This window comes from Sparus aurata, chromosome 2, assembly GCF_900880675.1.
Source record: "Sparus aurata chromosome 2, fSpaAur1.1, whole genome shotgun sequence".
Taxonomy (NCBI): Eukaryota; Metazoa; Chordata; class Actinopteri; order Spariformes; family Sparidae; genus Sparus; species Sparus aurata.
The window spans coordinates 3981494-3998754 of record NC_044188.1 but is presented as its reverse complement, the minus strand read 5'-3'; the positions used below and the strand labels follow the sequence as shown (position 1 = coordinate 3998754).

The window sequence follows — 17261 nt, the reverse complement described above, 5'->3', positions numbered from 1 at the left end:
CTGCCAAACAAACAAAAAAATCAAACTTGTTGTTTCCACGACTGAATAAACTGAACATACTGACCTTAAAGGACACAACTGATACTGTTTTACCCTGTTTACATGTGGCGGACCCTGCCACCGTTCTAGCTTCAGTGTTCGGGGGACCTTCTTTTCCTGAGTTTGTATTATTACCTCATTAATATTCTAAATATATAGATTCTGAGTTTCTCTAAAACTACGTAGAGCTCCTCCTGACGTTTAATTAACTCTACAATAACATTTATTAATGATGGTTATTATCAAGTGTCACCAGATCGATTATTCACACGACATCATCACATTCAACACAGAGCAGTCATACCTGCGTACACCACTGCTGCGATCTCTGCAGCCACCGCGCGCACGAGGTATTTCTCCTCCACTGAACGCGTGTGCGAGCTCCACTGGAACGGGGCTGATGCACCGAGAATCGAGAAGCTTATTGCGCGCTTGCAGTCCAGACAAACCCAAACCACAGATCACAGGTACAGCGGCCCGCGCGGCGGCACGCACCAGCCGGAGACCCTCACGTGGTACGCGTGCACGAGCCCGTGGATCACGGCTGCCAGGTACTTCAAAAGTGAGCGCGAGTCGTGGGTCGATCCCGCCCACCTCGGACAGCAGCCTTAGCTTGCGCGTGCAGCAGCACAGCTGGAAGGTGTACACGAGCTCCACCGCGTACACGGAGAGCGCGGTGTCCGCGAGGGCACCTGGTCAGCAACCTGCGGGTCGCGTCGCTCAGTGCGACGATCCCCGCGAGCAGCACCAGAGACACCGCCACGTCTGCAGTCATGCTGGCGGCAGGTCCGCGCTCTCTGTCGGGGACTGTCTGCGCCTTCAGCCGCTGAGAGGCTCCGCTGTGCGCCCCGAGCAGCTGCTGCCTCCTCCAGGCCTCTGTCTCTCTCTGCACCGATCAATCTCACTTCCTCCGGTGGATCAGAGCCTCGGCTGTGCCGGGCTGCTGCTGCTGCTCTGTCCCGGAGGATGCGGGGTCCAGAAAATAGAATCGCTTTGAGCAGCAAACAAGTCTGTGAAACCAGTTCAGACTGGTCCAAGGTGAAACCAGTTACTGGATCACTGACTTGTGTGTGTCTGCTGTCATGGCTCACATCATTTAAGTACAACGACTGTATATATTCATACGTTTAGATGAGTGATAACAGATGCAGCTCATTTGGTTGTGTTCTTATGTGTCTCCATCATATCCACAAACAAGATGCACCAGATTAATGAGGAGAAATAAACACAGTCAGACAGACAGTTCCCTTAGAAAATAATCACTGTAATATTCTGTTATGTTTTGGTTTTCAAAGTGTTTCCCTCATCAGGACCTGTATGTTTATCACAGGAGATGTTAGTGATGGAGGGATTTAAGCCGTCCTGATGAGATGGATGTTAAAGTTTAAATGTTGACACTTGTAATAAAAGTTTGGGAGCTATAATCCAGTTTACAGATATTTTCTGCTTTTTCCTCGACTGAAGCTGCTATCAGGCCTGTTCACACAACTTCTGTCACTCTTATATGTGCAAATCAATATTCATTGAAGACAAATAAAATGACTGATGCCGAGTAATAAAATTCAGCAAGATACATTTTCATACATTTTAAAATGTAATTTATTAAACATAATAAAAACAGTAAAATGTTCCAAGTATATTTAAAATGATAACAGCTCTTTACATAATAAACACACATTTTCATATTATGAGATACAAACTGATCACATTATAACAGCAAACACTTATTGTTAAAAAACATTTCATGTAATGAGATATTTTCATGCTATAAAAGATATTTTTTAAAACATCAACATTTTTATTATAACAATAAACTTTCCACATTATAACATGATACTGAACTGTTTTTCTTTTTGTGGCGTGGCAGCAACACGCTGCTGTACGAAACACTACAGACACTGATAAAAACTATAATGTGAACGTTGGAGTTAATCTGACTTTAAGATGTATTTTGCACACTGAGAGATGGGTTACTTATGATAATTACGATCAGAAGTAACAATCAACACAGTAAAAACTGGGAATCAACATGTATTGTTCATTTATACAGATGACTGATACAGACCAAAGTATAATAACAGTTATACAGCACTAACAACACTACAACATACAGTTATTATATATGTGTGTGTGTGTGTGTGTGTGTGTGTGTGTGTGTGTGTATGCATCAAAGCCATTAAAAAACATAATCATCAGAACAAGATTTCATTTTAAGTAAAAGGATTAAAAAATATACCTTCAATGAAATGCTTAAACATTACTTGCATACATGTTAAAAATGACTTAAAAACATAATGTTATTATACATTATACATATTATTAGTATTATACATCACTATACACAAACTAATAAACTGAGGGGACATCCTTAAAACTATCATTAGTATTTCTGTTATTGGAAATTAATTATAATTAAATTGATAAAAGATAAATGTATATCTAATTAAAGTTAAGTTAATAGTTATTCCACTGTTGACAAACAATCAGATGTTTTACAAACTCTTTATTAAGCACTTGTTTATTATGACGTGGCAACTGATGTTGATAATACTTTGTAAATGTTAATAAATACTGTGTATTTCATCTGTAAACATTATTCAGATGGATATTATAAAGTTGCAACTGATGTTTATCAACATTTACAGTTAGCATGTTTTGTTGGCAGTGAAATAAATATTAACTCAGGTGTAATTAATTGTTTCCCTTCTTTATATTTATTTTCATATATTATGTCGTCTCTGAAAGACAACAACAATACGTCTAATGATCAGATACTAATACTACAATTACATTTACAACTACGACTACTAATACTACTATCAACAGTAATAATAATAACAAAAATCTGTCTCCATCTTTCTCTCAAGTTCAAATATGTTCAATCTGCATTAATTTGCCACCATCAACATTTATAATATAATATAATATAACCTAAATAACATAAAATGATATAACATTTTATAGTTTAACATAATATGATATAATATGATATGATGCAATATAATACAATACAATATAAGATAACATAATATAATAAAATATAACATCATAATACAAAATAATATGATATAATATGATATTATATGATATAATATAATATAATATAGAACGTCCTGTATTAAAGATGGAATGAGTACTTACATGTACAACAGGTGATAAACCATGATGATGAGTAAGTATGAACATACAGTTTGTTTATTAACTGTCTGTCTGAGCTGGACGCTGCTCTCCTCTCCTGGTCCTCTGGTTCACAGCGACCACAACAACACAGAGGATCACCAGCAGACCAGGGAGCAGTGAGGACCTCACCGTGTAGAGGGTGAAGTCCATCCCAGAGGGCTCTCTGGACTTCAGAACAGTTCTGGAGGATGACACACACTGTCGCTTGGGTCAGCCACAGCACACCAGTACTCTCCTGTGTCTTCCAGTGAGACATTAGTGAGAATCAACAAGCCATCATCTCTAAATCTGTTCAGTCTGCTCTTCAGATCAGAATCAGCTGCTAAATAATATATCATCAAGAGTCTGCCTTCTGTTTGGTTTGACTTGATGAACCAGAGGTGCCTCCAGCCCTCTTCCCAACCTCTGCATCTGAAAGTCACATTGTCTCCTTCTGAGAAGAGCTCGACAGCAGGTGGGCCAGATTTGGGGCACACCACCAGGTGATACCTTTGAACATGGTTGTAGATCACACAATGGTATAAACCTGAGTGATTTAACTGAAGTGATGAAAACACCAGTGAGTAGTTTTTTCCCACCTCTGAGAAGGAGTCATTCCCATTATACTTTTTCCAAAGTGGAGGCTGGTCGTCAGTGAACTCAGCAGCACGGCACTGTAACACAGCTGTCTCTCCCACTGTGTGGAGGATCCCCTCCCCTGGTAGGTTTAACTCCACAGGGATGACTGCTGACACACTGCTGTTGGTTCATCACCAGACAGGTGTAATATTAAACCGTGATAACGTGAGGTTGTAAATACGAAGTCCTGATGAGGTTTTCGCCACTTGGGATCTTCCTTCAACATTGTCCATCACTGATGTTACACTGTCCCCAAAAACTCTCGTCCAAAAGTTGTTCCAATATCCAGAATAACTCTTGAGCCACTGGATGTCCAGATTGTCAGCCGCTCCCTCACATGGCAGGTCCACTGTTTCTCCAACTCTGACTTGAATATCTTTGTCTTCATTTATTGTACTACAAATAATAATAGTGATGTTTTTCTCATACGTCACGGTGCCCCAACACTCCCCTTGGTACTGGCCGGAGTCTGAGTGGGTCAGGTTCTGGATCATGTAAGAAGAAATATTGTCTCTGCTGACAACTGACAGTCGTTGTTTCAAGTCTTCAGGTACTGTGGAGTTCTGGGACCAGAGGGCAGAGGTATTCCACAGGACGAGCTTCTCCTCACCAACAAGTCTGGAGATCAGGCAGGAGTCGGCCTCCTCGGGGAGACTGAAGGTGAAAGAGTCCGATTCCTTTTTGATGATGATACGTTCTTCTGCATGAATGTTGTTGATGAGAGCAAACAGCAGGAAGGAGAGCTCTGCGACTGCAGCCATTCTGCTCTGAGGACGAGCAAACACTGACACCTCTCACCCGATTATCTCTATATTAACCCTCATCAGCAGCTTGTCATTAGTGGCTGGAGGAACATGACTTCTTTATCTCATCATCACAGGAAACTTTGACGCATTCGGCTCTGTACCAAAGAATCTAATCAGAAGATTAGACACATGTTGTGAAATGACTTTTACTTACTGCATCAATAAAACATAAGAAACATTGAGCTTCATCAGCTGTCAAAAGTATTGTGTAATAATGCTTTTTTTGAATTGCAATTGATAAAATTTAATAAAGCAATATTTAAAATGATAACAGCTCTTTTTAACCTGATAGATAACTGAATTATGTTTGTCATTTCTGATCAGTTTGTTGTTGCTGTAGTTTCTGGCAGGACAGAAGAAACAGAGTAGAGTGCAAACAGGTTTATTTAACTTCACAAGGTTAATGCAGGTGAAGGTGGAGAAACTCAGGCAACCTGCTGCAGGTGTCTGTGTGTGTGTGTGTGTGTGTGTGTGTGTGTGTGTGTGTGTGTGTGTGTGGTGTGTGTGTGTGTGTGAGACAAAGGGAACAAAATATAATTAGTGAGACATTTATACAAATAAACAAAACTATTGCACTGACTAACTGTGACACTAAATGTTGGTTGGTACTTGTAACAGAACACCAACTAAAGATGTTGCTGTAACACTTGCTGGGTCTGTTTTTATAAATTCTCAGTGCTGATCCATCAACATTCAGAACAGCTCATTTATTTTAACATCCTGCCCAAAAATGACTAACGACAGACTTCTGACAGCAGTTAACAGAGCTGTGATTGGTCAGATTGTACCACAGCTTGAAGATGCTCAAATGTGACAGGTGGATGTTTATGTTTGAATACAGGTCAGAAGAAATATATTGTCACTGTCCAGTCAAAACCACGTAATCTCCAAATGTGGTGTTTTTGATTTGTTTGATCAAACTGAAGGAGGGAGTGCTCCGTTATGAGCTGAGACGGTTCTCGTGTTTCTGAAGCCAAACAAACCTTTAACAAACTCATTGAATCACCTGAAAAATGCATCGCCACAAAGCTGAAAACATGGCTGCTTTATACGGAGGAGTGTTAGGGCCAGGGGTGAGGAAAGAAATGAGAGCAGGATGTTTTTTGATTAGTCGCTGATAAACTTTATTAGCTTATGAAACGTTCACGTTTTGGAGATGAGTGGTTTTGATTGGACAGCAACACTATGTTTTCAGGAAATCTTCTGTAATCAGTTACAAATCTTCAGATAGCGAGTTCTGAGAAGGAGGATGTTGCAACACTGATGCACATCACAAACACTGTTTCTACCCAGTTTGTATATTGAGTGTCAGATGGGTGTTGCAGAAAGTCATCTTACTGTCATTCCTCAGGGCAGCAGTGTCACATTCCATTTCCATAAATTAGCTGCAGTTATTTCACATAGCCTGCATCACAAACAGAAAACATCTGTTGTGTTTTTTTATGTAGGCTATACGAACTGTTGTGGCAACTGCTAATCAGGCGCTTTTCTAGTGCAGATGAGAGCTGGTCAAACATGAAGTTTGACTTTCTGGCTGCGAGAAGAAAAAACATGGCTGCCATTCCCTTCATTTCCAGTGCAAAATTGTGGGGCTGTAACTTATGATATTGTTGCTATGGTGGTTGCTATAGACGCTGCTGTCACAGAAACCACGGCTTTCAAGTTGTTTGTATCATTTTTATGCTTTGTGTATTTATCGGGACTGTTATATCATTTGTGTCTTTTAATCTACCTGTTTGATTGTGCTCTTTCATTAAAAAGCGGCAATTTTACAGCACCCAACAGATGACGTATTTTTTCTTTTTCCAACATCTAGTGTAACCTGGACGTTAATCGATAATTGTTTTACCAATTTTAAACTATACATTTCAAACCTTACCTACCACTGTGTGAGAGAGAAATGAGCACTTGGTCAATTTATATATATATATGTATAATTTAATCAGTTAATGTTTCGCGTCAGTCCTGTGGGCAGAATGGAGGACCCGCTATCCGGAAGTACAGCACTTACTGTCGAGTTAAATGATATATAAACATCTCAACACAAAAACTGTTCTTGATCAATTAACAGTTGCAACTTTAACTTAACTATACAAGTAAACATCCCGCCTAGTACACAAAGTACAAAAAGTATTCATCATGGAACAGGAAGGAATGGTCCATTTCAGAGTCATACGTATTAAATGACCAGATTACAGTTATTGATGCACAGAGGTGTAGTAGCGCGTGAATGTTCATGTTGCCTGTTTCATTTGTCAATGATATTTTAAATCTGAATCAAAAGAATGTTGTCTGAGTAACTGCAGCAGTGACAGCATGGACAGGTAATCACAGGTCGGTTTAAATATTGTAAACAAACACGAGATGGATGAATGACATAAAATAACCTTTTCATTGTTTATCTTGTTTCTTTCTCTGTGAATTTTTTTTGTTTCAGTGTCAGAAAATTTGAATTGCATTTTTTCTTTGTTTATTTGTAAAAGTGTTTGTCTCTGTGTCAGGCCGGGCTACAATGAGGACTCAGATGCAGAGCGGAATCAGAACAGGCTTTATTTCTGAAATGCAGTTGCTCACAGAAAAAGTGGAAATAAATTACAAAATAATATTTTATTAATAATGAATAAGAAATATTACCTTGCTGACCTGGAGCACAGTGAAAGAAACAGGAAACAAAACTCCTAAAAGAAAACCCACTCCAACGGAGGGAACTGAACTAGAGAAAAAAAAACCAAAAAGACAACAAAAGACTACAATCTGACTATTCTGACAAAGCTAGGCTATGAAAAAGATACAACAAAAATTCACTCCAAAGGAGGAAGGCACAATGGCTATGAAACAAATCTACACTGACAAGGCTAAACTGAGAAAAAAAAAAAAAACTGAAAATCACTCCAATGGAGGAAAGAAAGGTAAAGGGGAACAGGTGAAAACAATCAGGGATCAGGGGAGATGATCAGACCGGTGACAAATGAGGAAGAGCAAGTGACCTGAAATGAGAGGAGAGTTAATTTTCAAAATAAAACAGGAAGTTCACGACCCAGACAAGACAAACCTCACCTCTGTGTGACACTCTACAAACGCACTTTGTGATGAACTCACTGATGAACCAGATCCCAGTTTAAAAACAGAGCGATTTAGATGTATTATTTCTTCATGTTTTATTACTGTTATAAGATTCTCTATAAAGACTTATTGTGTGGCCTCCTGTTCCTGTGATTCAGCAAAACACACACACACACACACACACACACACACACACACACACTGCTGTGGCATGCTGGTTGCCATGGTAATCAGACTGGTAGGCCGGCTGCTGCAGCTGTGACTTTGCTTGTTGCCGGGTAAATCAGTAAAACACACAAAGTGTGTATGTTTTGTGTTATTGTTTCTTATCTGCTGGTTGCTATAGAACAGAGTAGTGCCTATGTGTGCACTGAATAACTGATAAACCAGTATTTAATTTATATATATATGTATATGTGGTAAAAATGTTACTACTCTGGGTTTAATAAAGGAATATATGATTAAAGAACCAAACCTTTAGTCTCAATGCTGTTCAACTACAATCAGCCAGTTGAAGTCACTCAAAAGCAAGAAATACATTCAGCTCTTAAAACATTTGATTCATATGATCATCAAAACATCATCTTAACGAGATAAAATCCCACATTATGTCATAATATCCCCAAAACCCCAGTTTTAGTTTTAAGGTCCACCAAAATTTGATACTCGTCTGAAATTGTTTAGTTTTTTTGTTGTTGCCCGAAACATTTTTTTAAAAAGGAGGTAAAACAACTTTAACACATCTGTCTAAATGATAAATCACTGATTCTTGGACATGGAGGAACAGCCTAAGATGTCATCGGGCTAGTTTTTGGTAGCCGTTTGCACGTCTGTGTGTCTTCTATTAGAGAACAAATCTAATGATAGTCAGTTCTTATTAAAATGTGAAAGAGAGAAAACTCATCAGACAGTAGTGGTCCAGCAGCAGCTGACATAGAAGCAGATTAGCTCGCTTGCAGGTTGAAGCAGATACTGAGGCCTTAGGTTTTAAAGAGCGTTGTGTTTGCGGCAGAACCAGCATGCACATCTCCCAAATCTCAAAAACACGTCATGCAGTCCTGAACAACAAACAAGCTGACTAGGTGACCTGCATCCTGATGAACTCAGGAAACATTATGGAAATGCAACAGATTCCATCAAGGTAAGTAGACATAACAATAGCACAGTGTACAAAAACTCTGCTACAGGAAAAAGTCCTGCATCAGAGTCATTAGAATACAAAAAAGGCTCAGAAATAGTATATATTCAAATATTGAATTTTTCTGTCTTGGTCCTTGGTAGTTTTCATTACACATTCACAGCTGCTATTATTTATTCATTTGTTATTATACACTATATTCTTCTTACTTTGTTTTCGTTTGTTGTTTCCTGTTCGTGTTGGTCTGATTGTTGTCCACCTGTCACCTGAGGTAAAGGCTGCAGCAGTGGAAGTATTCAGATATTGTACTTAGGTAAAAGTAACAACAACACAGCGTAGAAATAAACAAGTCCTGTATCAGGGTTTATACAATAAAAATAGGTTTAAAAAATGAATAAAAAGTATGATGAAAGTATTTTTTCCTCTTGTATTTCTGGATATTCTCCCTCATTCTTTAATAGTTTTATTTTAGTATTTAAGACCTACACTCAGTGATTATATTAGTTTGTTTTATGTTTTTTCTGTTGACTTTAGTCTCTTCTGTGTCCTCTGTTGTTGTATTTCAGGACAGAGTCACTGAAGTCATCTCTTCTTCTTCTTCTTCTTCCATCTAAGAACATCTCTCACTCCTTTGTGTGTAGCTCCGCCCCGCCCCGCCCGCCGCGTCCTCAACCCAAAACAAACCTCCACCAGACACGCAGCTGCGTAAAGATGGCACTCAGCGAGGACCGGAAATAGTGGCGCATTCAAAATAAAAGCCACAAGTAGGAAGTTTTGAAAATCTGGTGGAAAAAAATAAAGTTCCTCGAAATTCTTTTTGGTTTTATCACCAGTTTTCAATCGAGTTTTGGAAAGGGGCTTCAAATGCTACACTAAAACAGAACATTATGATCATTTAAGTAAATAAAAGATAAGATAAGTGAAATGTGCACAATAAAAACAGTAAAGGATGCACAAGAAATTTTATTTTTAGAGTTTTGACATAATCATGAGATACCACTAGCAGAAAACAACATAATAAACCAAATATAAGAGCAGTTCTTGTCGACATAATGGAGAAAGCCAGATGTCTGTTCATCACAAATGGTTGTTTGAAACCAGTTGTTTGTTTGTTTGGGGGTTTTTTTGGGGTTTTTTTTATCAGCAGCTGCATACAATGGCAAAGACAGAACATTCATGGGAATGTGAATATAAGTTTTATCATTTTTATTTAGACACAACATCACATTACTTGGTGAATGTATCGTCACATAACAGTTTTACAGTAAAGTCATTAAACAGCTTTGTATTACAGTTTGTTCAGAGCTGCAACAAACTTCCTTATCTTCTTAAAATCTGTGCATGAAGCTTGTCTGAGCCGCCCTCTTTCAGAATGATGGTTCTGTGTACATATATAACAGGTCGTGCAGCCCCATGTGCTTCTGCTCTTATTTATAGCCTTCTTTCCCCTATTCAGTGGCGGTCCTAGCTTGCATGGCGCTTTGGGCGGACCTCACCCACCTTCAGTGCCCATATGAGGAACCGCCCCTGAACAGCAGACAGACAGAAGCTCTCCTCCTCCAGGGAACCTGATACTCAAGTTAAGCTGCAGTTTTCGAGCCAGTAGAAGGATTTAAATAGTTCTACTTCTTGGGTTTTTCCATGTCTCGTAATCTCACCCATGAGTGGATGCATTCTGGGGTCCTGGGTGTCTCTGAGTTTGGGGGAATTTACTGCCTCATCGAGGAGACTTTTGACTCTTTCATGTGGCTCCTTCAGCTGCAGCTCCAGGACCTGAAGTCTGTCTGATGTTGAGTCAAGAATCTGAGGCCAACAGATGAAAACTAAACTGTAAGATATTTGCCCCAAAGTAGAAACACTGAAAAAAGTAAAGCTACAACTGTCTAAATGTCCCCTCTGGACAAACAGTTACTGTATTATATATGTGCAGTTTATATTACAGAACAGACTGACAGTAGACAGCAGCTGTTCAGTCGTCTGGCCACCTGCTGTGAGCTTGTCTCTGCTGTGGCTGCATCAGTACAATAGAGCTGCCGGGCTCCTCTGTGTCCATACATTCATATAAGCCTCCATCTGCGCACAGCTGCGGAGGAGGAGCGTTAACGGCGCGGGGACCGGTCAGCTGGGCGGACATGGCGGCACACAGCCAGCCTGTTGTGTGTCCCTGCTGGAGGGGTGAGGCTGTTAGACTTGGAAGTGGAGATTGAGTTGATGAGATTCGGTTTTGAATCACGAACGAGCGACATTTGTGTTTGGCGTCGTCCTGCGCGGAGATGCTGCCTGCTCGGTGCGTAAAGACGCTGTGAGTTTGTGGGTGAGGCTGCAAAGTTTTTCCAGGCGGGGATCCAAACCGGGGCGGCTGCTTCTGAGGAATGAAGGTAAGAGGATATGGGAGCACACTTCAGCACAAAGCTGATTAAAATATTATTTTCTTTTTTTTTCTCTGATAAGACTTTTGTTTGTGAAATATTTTGCGTCTCTCTCGAACTCCTCTTCAGCTTGTTGATTGTGGTTTGACGCACCGACAAGTCCGGGGAGAGTCACTCACAGTCGACCTTGACTTGAAGTCTTTCAGGCTGTTGTTAAACTGCATGTGATTAATAAACGGCGGTGTGTGCCGCAAATGTTGTATCACGCTGTGCGCAGGATGGTAATCAAAGTTTCACAGTTTGATCTTCAGTAATGAAGCACCACGTGTCTGACTCTGTCCTCCTGCAGATAAAAATAGATAGAAATACAAAGTTCTCTGTGTTTGTTTGTGCGTTTGTTGTTGTTGTTGACTTGTTGTTGCTCATCTCTCAGACTGCTGTGTGCGCAGTTTCAGCGCCTCCGGCCGGATTAGAGGCCGCCTGATGTCCTGAGTGTCCCCGCCGCTCAGCTCAGTGTCCCCGGGCTGCTGAAGGTACATGATGTCCATCAGCAGGCAGCTGCTGCTTTATAAATAACTGTAACCTGCTCACACACACTGCTCTGTGCTCAGGCCACTCACATCCAGGACATGTGTTTGAGTTTGTTTCAGATTTACCAACTCTGTACAATAATAATAATGATCATTTATTCATATAGCACCTTTAAAAACAGGGTTACAAAGTGCTTCATGTGGAACATATCAACACAAAATCACTGAAAAAGAAGTAACTGTGAACACAGATATAAAAAGAACCACGTGTGTAACTCAGAGAAATATGATTAGTGAAACTAGCAGAAGCAAAATGAAGCTGAAATCATTTAAATCAGGTGTTAAAAGCAGATTTATATGAATGTTTTGGTTCCAGGTTTGATTTTGTAATTGATAGAAAAGATTTGTCTTTTTACAATCAGCTGTAATTTAGTTTCAGGTTTTCATTAAAGCAAAATTATTCATTGCTGGCACTTAGAAATAAAGAAATCAATCATATACTTAATTAATGCATGACTTAATGCATCAATTAATGCAGAACCATTTGTTCATGATGCTCACCGCTAACAAAAGTTAATGAGTGAAGACAGAAAAAGAGTTGGATCGTCAATTAATGTGACGAAAGCGGCAAAGTGCAAATTAACAGACCATTAAAAACATTAAATATAATTAACTGTGACTTTGTTTGTCAGTTAATTCACAGTGAAAATCAGATGGATTACATAAAAGTTTATTAAAGTGTGAATTGATCACATGAAGTCAAAGTAACTTCATTTAAAACATCATTTGTGAGCAGACGGAATAAATTCATCATCAAGAGTTCTTCGTTAGTTCAGTATTACTTAAGAATTTGATTTTATGAAGAGTTATTGATTCATTATCTTGTAGGAGTGAATCATATAAACTTCTCCACATGTTAAACATTCCTCACTGTTTCTCTGAAGTAGAAAACATTTTTTAGCCAATAAAATGATTATTACAATATTGTGGCGAAGCCTCTTCAACCAATGGTAACGACTCAACTTGATGTTTATATTCAACCAATCAATCACAAGATGTGTGTCATTACCTTTCGGTGTAAGTTGTACAACATCCAGATTTAGTAACAGAACCATGGGGAGTTCTTAAAATAGATCAACCAATGAGAAGAGAGAACCAACCATCACTTCCTGTTTCAACTTGCCAGGTTACCTAGTTATTTCTGCGCCCGTTGCTCATTTCCACGGGGAGGTTTTGTTTGGCGTGCGTCGTGTTGCAGTAGCAGATTTCTAACACTGGTCGGCAGTGTTGGAGCAGGTTTGAACCGACAGGCTCGTGTGTCGTGTCACACACAGTTCAAGCTCTCCTCTCGTCTCAGTTCACAGAGAGTGGAGCTGAGAGTCTGGAGGAATCAGGCTGAAAATCTGAGGTCAGTCAAATCAAAAAGTTTAAACATTTTCACAAGAAGAGAAGGAGACAAATCCTCATCACAGTCTGGGAGGTGTCTCATTACGACGCTCCTAAATGAGCCCAGTTTTTATCTCCGTGTCGTCACTTGATGACCTAATCCTGTGTTTTATGAGGCGTTTTTTTTTTTTTTTTTTTAATGAATCTCAGCCCAGATTTTTGTTGGAATAACAGATCCAGCTGTGGTCCGCTGGATCCGGGTGTTTATGGGTGTGTCTGCATGAGAGGATCAAACACACCCAGTCTCTGCTGACTGCAGCCCAGGCTGAGACGTGCTGTTTGATGGATACACCCCTACTGACCGAGAGCTGCTTCAAAACAAATAAAGCAGAATATTTTAGAAGACGATTCATCCCAGCTCCACTTATCTCGCCCGTCTGCTTTTCTTTTCGCTCGTGTCTTCAGAGTTTTCAACATTTTCTCAGTATGAGGAGCGGCAAAACGGACAGAAATAGTCAGCTGCTGCTCCTCACAAATGTAGCTAAACCTGGACACACTCACACACACACACACACACACACACACACACACACACACGTCCTCTGAGGTATCTCCAACATGTCACTCCCCAGTGTGTAAACTATTTGGTGTTCTCGGGGGTCGTGGAACGCAACTCAGCCCAACCCAGGAGGTTATTTCTGTCTCCCTGTTAATCATCCAAAACCATCCAGCCCCCACCCGTCCTGTGACCCACAAAGTGTGTGTGTGTGTGTGTGTGTGTGTGTGTGTGTGTGTGTGTGTGTGTGTGTGTGGTCCTCTCCACCCTATTCCCAGAAGTCACTGAACAGGAGTGTCTGGAGAATCCCGAGTATCCAGCAGCAGTGGAGAATCTGCAGACTGGTAAAGAAAAGAAAAAGAAAAAGAGTCATTTCTGTTAGTAAATGATTATTAGACAATAATATAACAGATTATTATGAGAGGCATGATAATAAAGAATAGTTATACTTCTAAGAAGAAGAGGAATGACTCACATTCTGATGCAACTTGATTCCTCGGATCAAAATGTTTCTGTGTGTAATCAAGTGACTCTGAGGAGACGTGAAGTTGATTTTGCTCAGCGATGAAATTGTTTCAGAAACACAGTAAATAGAGATGCAATCAGCGAACAGTCAGCTTATTGAAATATCTCACTTCAGCACAAAGCAACGATAAACAGTCGAGACGAGCGGCGACAGAAAAGAGTCGGATAATCAATCAGCGTGACAAAAGAGGCAAAGTGCAAAATAAAAGAGCGAGAGAGACGAAATGAAGAAATCCAAATGTTACAAATTCACCCTGACGTTTGTTTGTATCTCTGTATGAGAGAGTCTTTTTCTTTATTATAGGAAATAATTTAATGGAAAATGACTTCCAACCCTGAAAATTATTACTTCGATCCAGAACAAATTACAGCCAAAGTACAGAACCAAATGTGCCCAAAAAATATGGGGGTGGAACAAAGTATAATTTAGCTCTATAATACACAGACTTTAGTTCCTGTGTAGACGTCTTAAAGTGAGTTAACGAGCAGATTGGAGTGTGTGTGTGTGTGTGTGTGTGTGTGGACGAGGAGCTGCACTTTAATTACCACGGTGTCTTCTCAGTAGACAGATGTGGTGACGAGGGTGCAAACAGTAAACGGTGGAGTCGTCCCTCAACGTGGCCGGTGCTGATCGTACCGGCCTGATGGGGCCCCACTACATATCTACACCTGAGTGGATGTTACTTGGATGAATGATGTGTCCTAACTTATTTTTATTACCACTCCCTAATAAAGCAAATTTTACGAGTTAAGATTTTTTAACGTCTAAGGCATCCAAATAGATTTAGGCACAAAAAAAAAACAAATGTCTAGGTTCAAGAAAATATCACGTTTTGGTTAGAAATACCTGGTTCAGTCGCCACAAAGACGGCTGGAAAACGTCCAGAGTATCATAAAAGATATCCATTGTTCTCATATTCGGTGGTAAAGTCGGCTCATATAGACATCTAATGCATTGTAAAAATGTTGATATGATGCATATAAACTCAAATCAAATTTAACATTTCCATGTTTGCAGAAACAAACAATGGCAACATTTTGTTCTGGCGACTTGCTGAATAAGACAATAACATCATTTGGGTTGCCAGGTCTCCAAATCCCTTTTGACGGCTCATTATAAACTGACTTATCTGTGACGCTTTATTATAAGCCTAAGAGCAGGTTAATTAGAGAGTAAGCAAGTCCTTAATTAAGGGCGACAAGTTTCTCACTTAATGAGTCATCAGCTAAAACACTAATTAGTTTACAGTAAAGATAAAGTGGTTTAACAACCAAAAGGATGCAAAACAAACTATCCTACTAATCCTACTGATAATTAAGTCATTATATGAGTAAATTTCATGAAGTTTGTGTCAAAAAAAGAAAAAGATCACATCGAATATAAATTGTCGGATCCATCGTGGTCAAAACACACTAATGTAGCTAAATGTGCTTTCAGGTTGCCAGGTTGGTTTCTGTCTTATTACTAGTCTGTAAAACATTTAAAAACATATTCAGAGTTCCTAAATATGTTAGGTAGTTACTCATCTTACAATACAAAGGTATAAACCTGTTTTAAAACATAAACTCTCGTGTGGTCTGTCGATGTGACCGGACCTGCTGCGAACACTGACAGTGAATGAACTGCGAGCAGGCAAGAGGCTCAAAGATGTCTCTCATGCTGCGTTATATCTGACCTCAGGTCTGTCAGACACTCTCTGTCCTTGTGGATGTGAGTGTGAATGCTGTCTGTCGATCCGTGTGAAGCACTGTACGCAGACTGGCAGCATGAAAACGTCTGTCTTTACCTTCAGGAGGTCGCGGTGTGTTTGGCGTTGATGTGAACTGAAGGACTCTCCGTCTGTCTCTCCTCCAGGCCCGATCAGAACCAGCAGCACCGAGGTCAAGAGAAGAACTGCAGCATCACATCCACACAGCCAGCTGGATCTGTCTGCTCAGACTGTATAAAGATACAGCATCAAGTTGATATTGCATTGAAATCTGATTTGTTTTAATGTATAAACTGGATGATACCTGTAGACAAAACCACGACAAATGTGAAGGTCAATTAATTGAATGCACTCTGGGTGTTTTTGTCATCGTGTTGGATTAATTAGCCTCTTTACATGTGCAGAAAGAACACTGTAAAACAATTAAAATAAAAGCCTTAACCATCTGTTTTTTTTCACTCCTCGATCATTTCCATCCTCTCCTGACTGATGAGATTAAATCTGTTGGCCTCCGATGGATCTGAAGTGCCGACGTGTGACTCATTCACGGTTTTCACCTCATACTTGATACTTTTTTTGTACGAGCACCAAAGAGGTTCGCCAAAAAAAGTTGGTTTCCACGATGGCCTCTTTTACACGCCTCTTCATAAGGTCTGTCACTAATCCCACATGGTGATGCTCGTGTTGCCAACGAGTAAAAAAATCATCTAGTTGTTTAAGCGAAAAACAAATATTTGCAGTAAAAGTTTATTTAAATGTGCTACGAGGAAGTTTTACCTGCCTGTGAAACCCACATAAACAAACGAGACCATCAGTGAGAATCTGTATAATTATTGGTAAATCTTAAAGCTCGTCACCAGGATGGATTCTGACTTATCCGCGTTGGATAATTAAAACAATTAAGTATATTTTAAAGGTGGAGTGCTGAGGAGGAATCACAAAGACAGACACGACTCTAGTCTGGTTGTTTCGGAAGTCACTAAAACAAATCGTCATCAACATCGCCATCGTTTGTCCGCAGAGGCCGCAGATCGACAGAAGAATTAAGTTCATTTTGGCAGCTCGAAGCATCAAAAGTAAATTGGGGACAGTCATTTAGTTCTAGTAAACTTTGCACCTCCAGTTCGGGAGATTTTCCTTCTCAACACCTGATGAAGAAAAAGAAAGGAGGTAAGAAATAAAGAAGAGAAGAAGGATGGAGTGAAGGAGGAAACGATGGAGAACACCGTGAGGTTGTACCGTCAGTCACAGCTGGGATTTCCACTGGCTGAATGTTAGCATCAGCATGTTAGCATGCTCACAGTGACAATGCTAACATGCTCATGTTTACCAATTTAACAAT

The 17261-nt window shown here is 39.9% G+C and overlaps 1 long non-coding RNA gene across 1 annotated transcript; it reads left to right on the top strand.

Annotated features, from left to right (window-relative positions):
* Positions 1–10515: 10515 nt before the first annotated feature.
* LOC115594823 (uncharacterized) lies at positions 10516–16365 on the top strand. The gene is made up of 3 exons (XR_003986562.1): positions 10516–11222; positions 11647–11746; positions 16066–16365. It is a non-coding gene; the product is annotated as an uncharacterized LOC115594823 (long non-coding RNA).
* Positions 16366–17261: the final 896 nt, after the last annotated feature.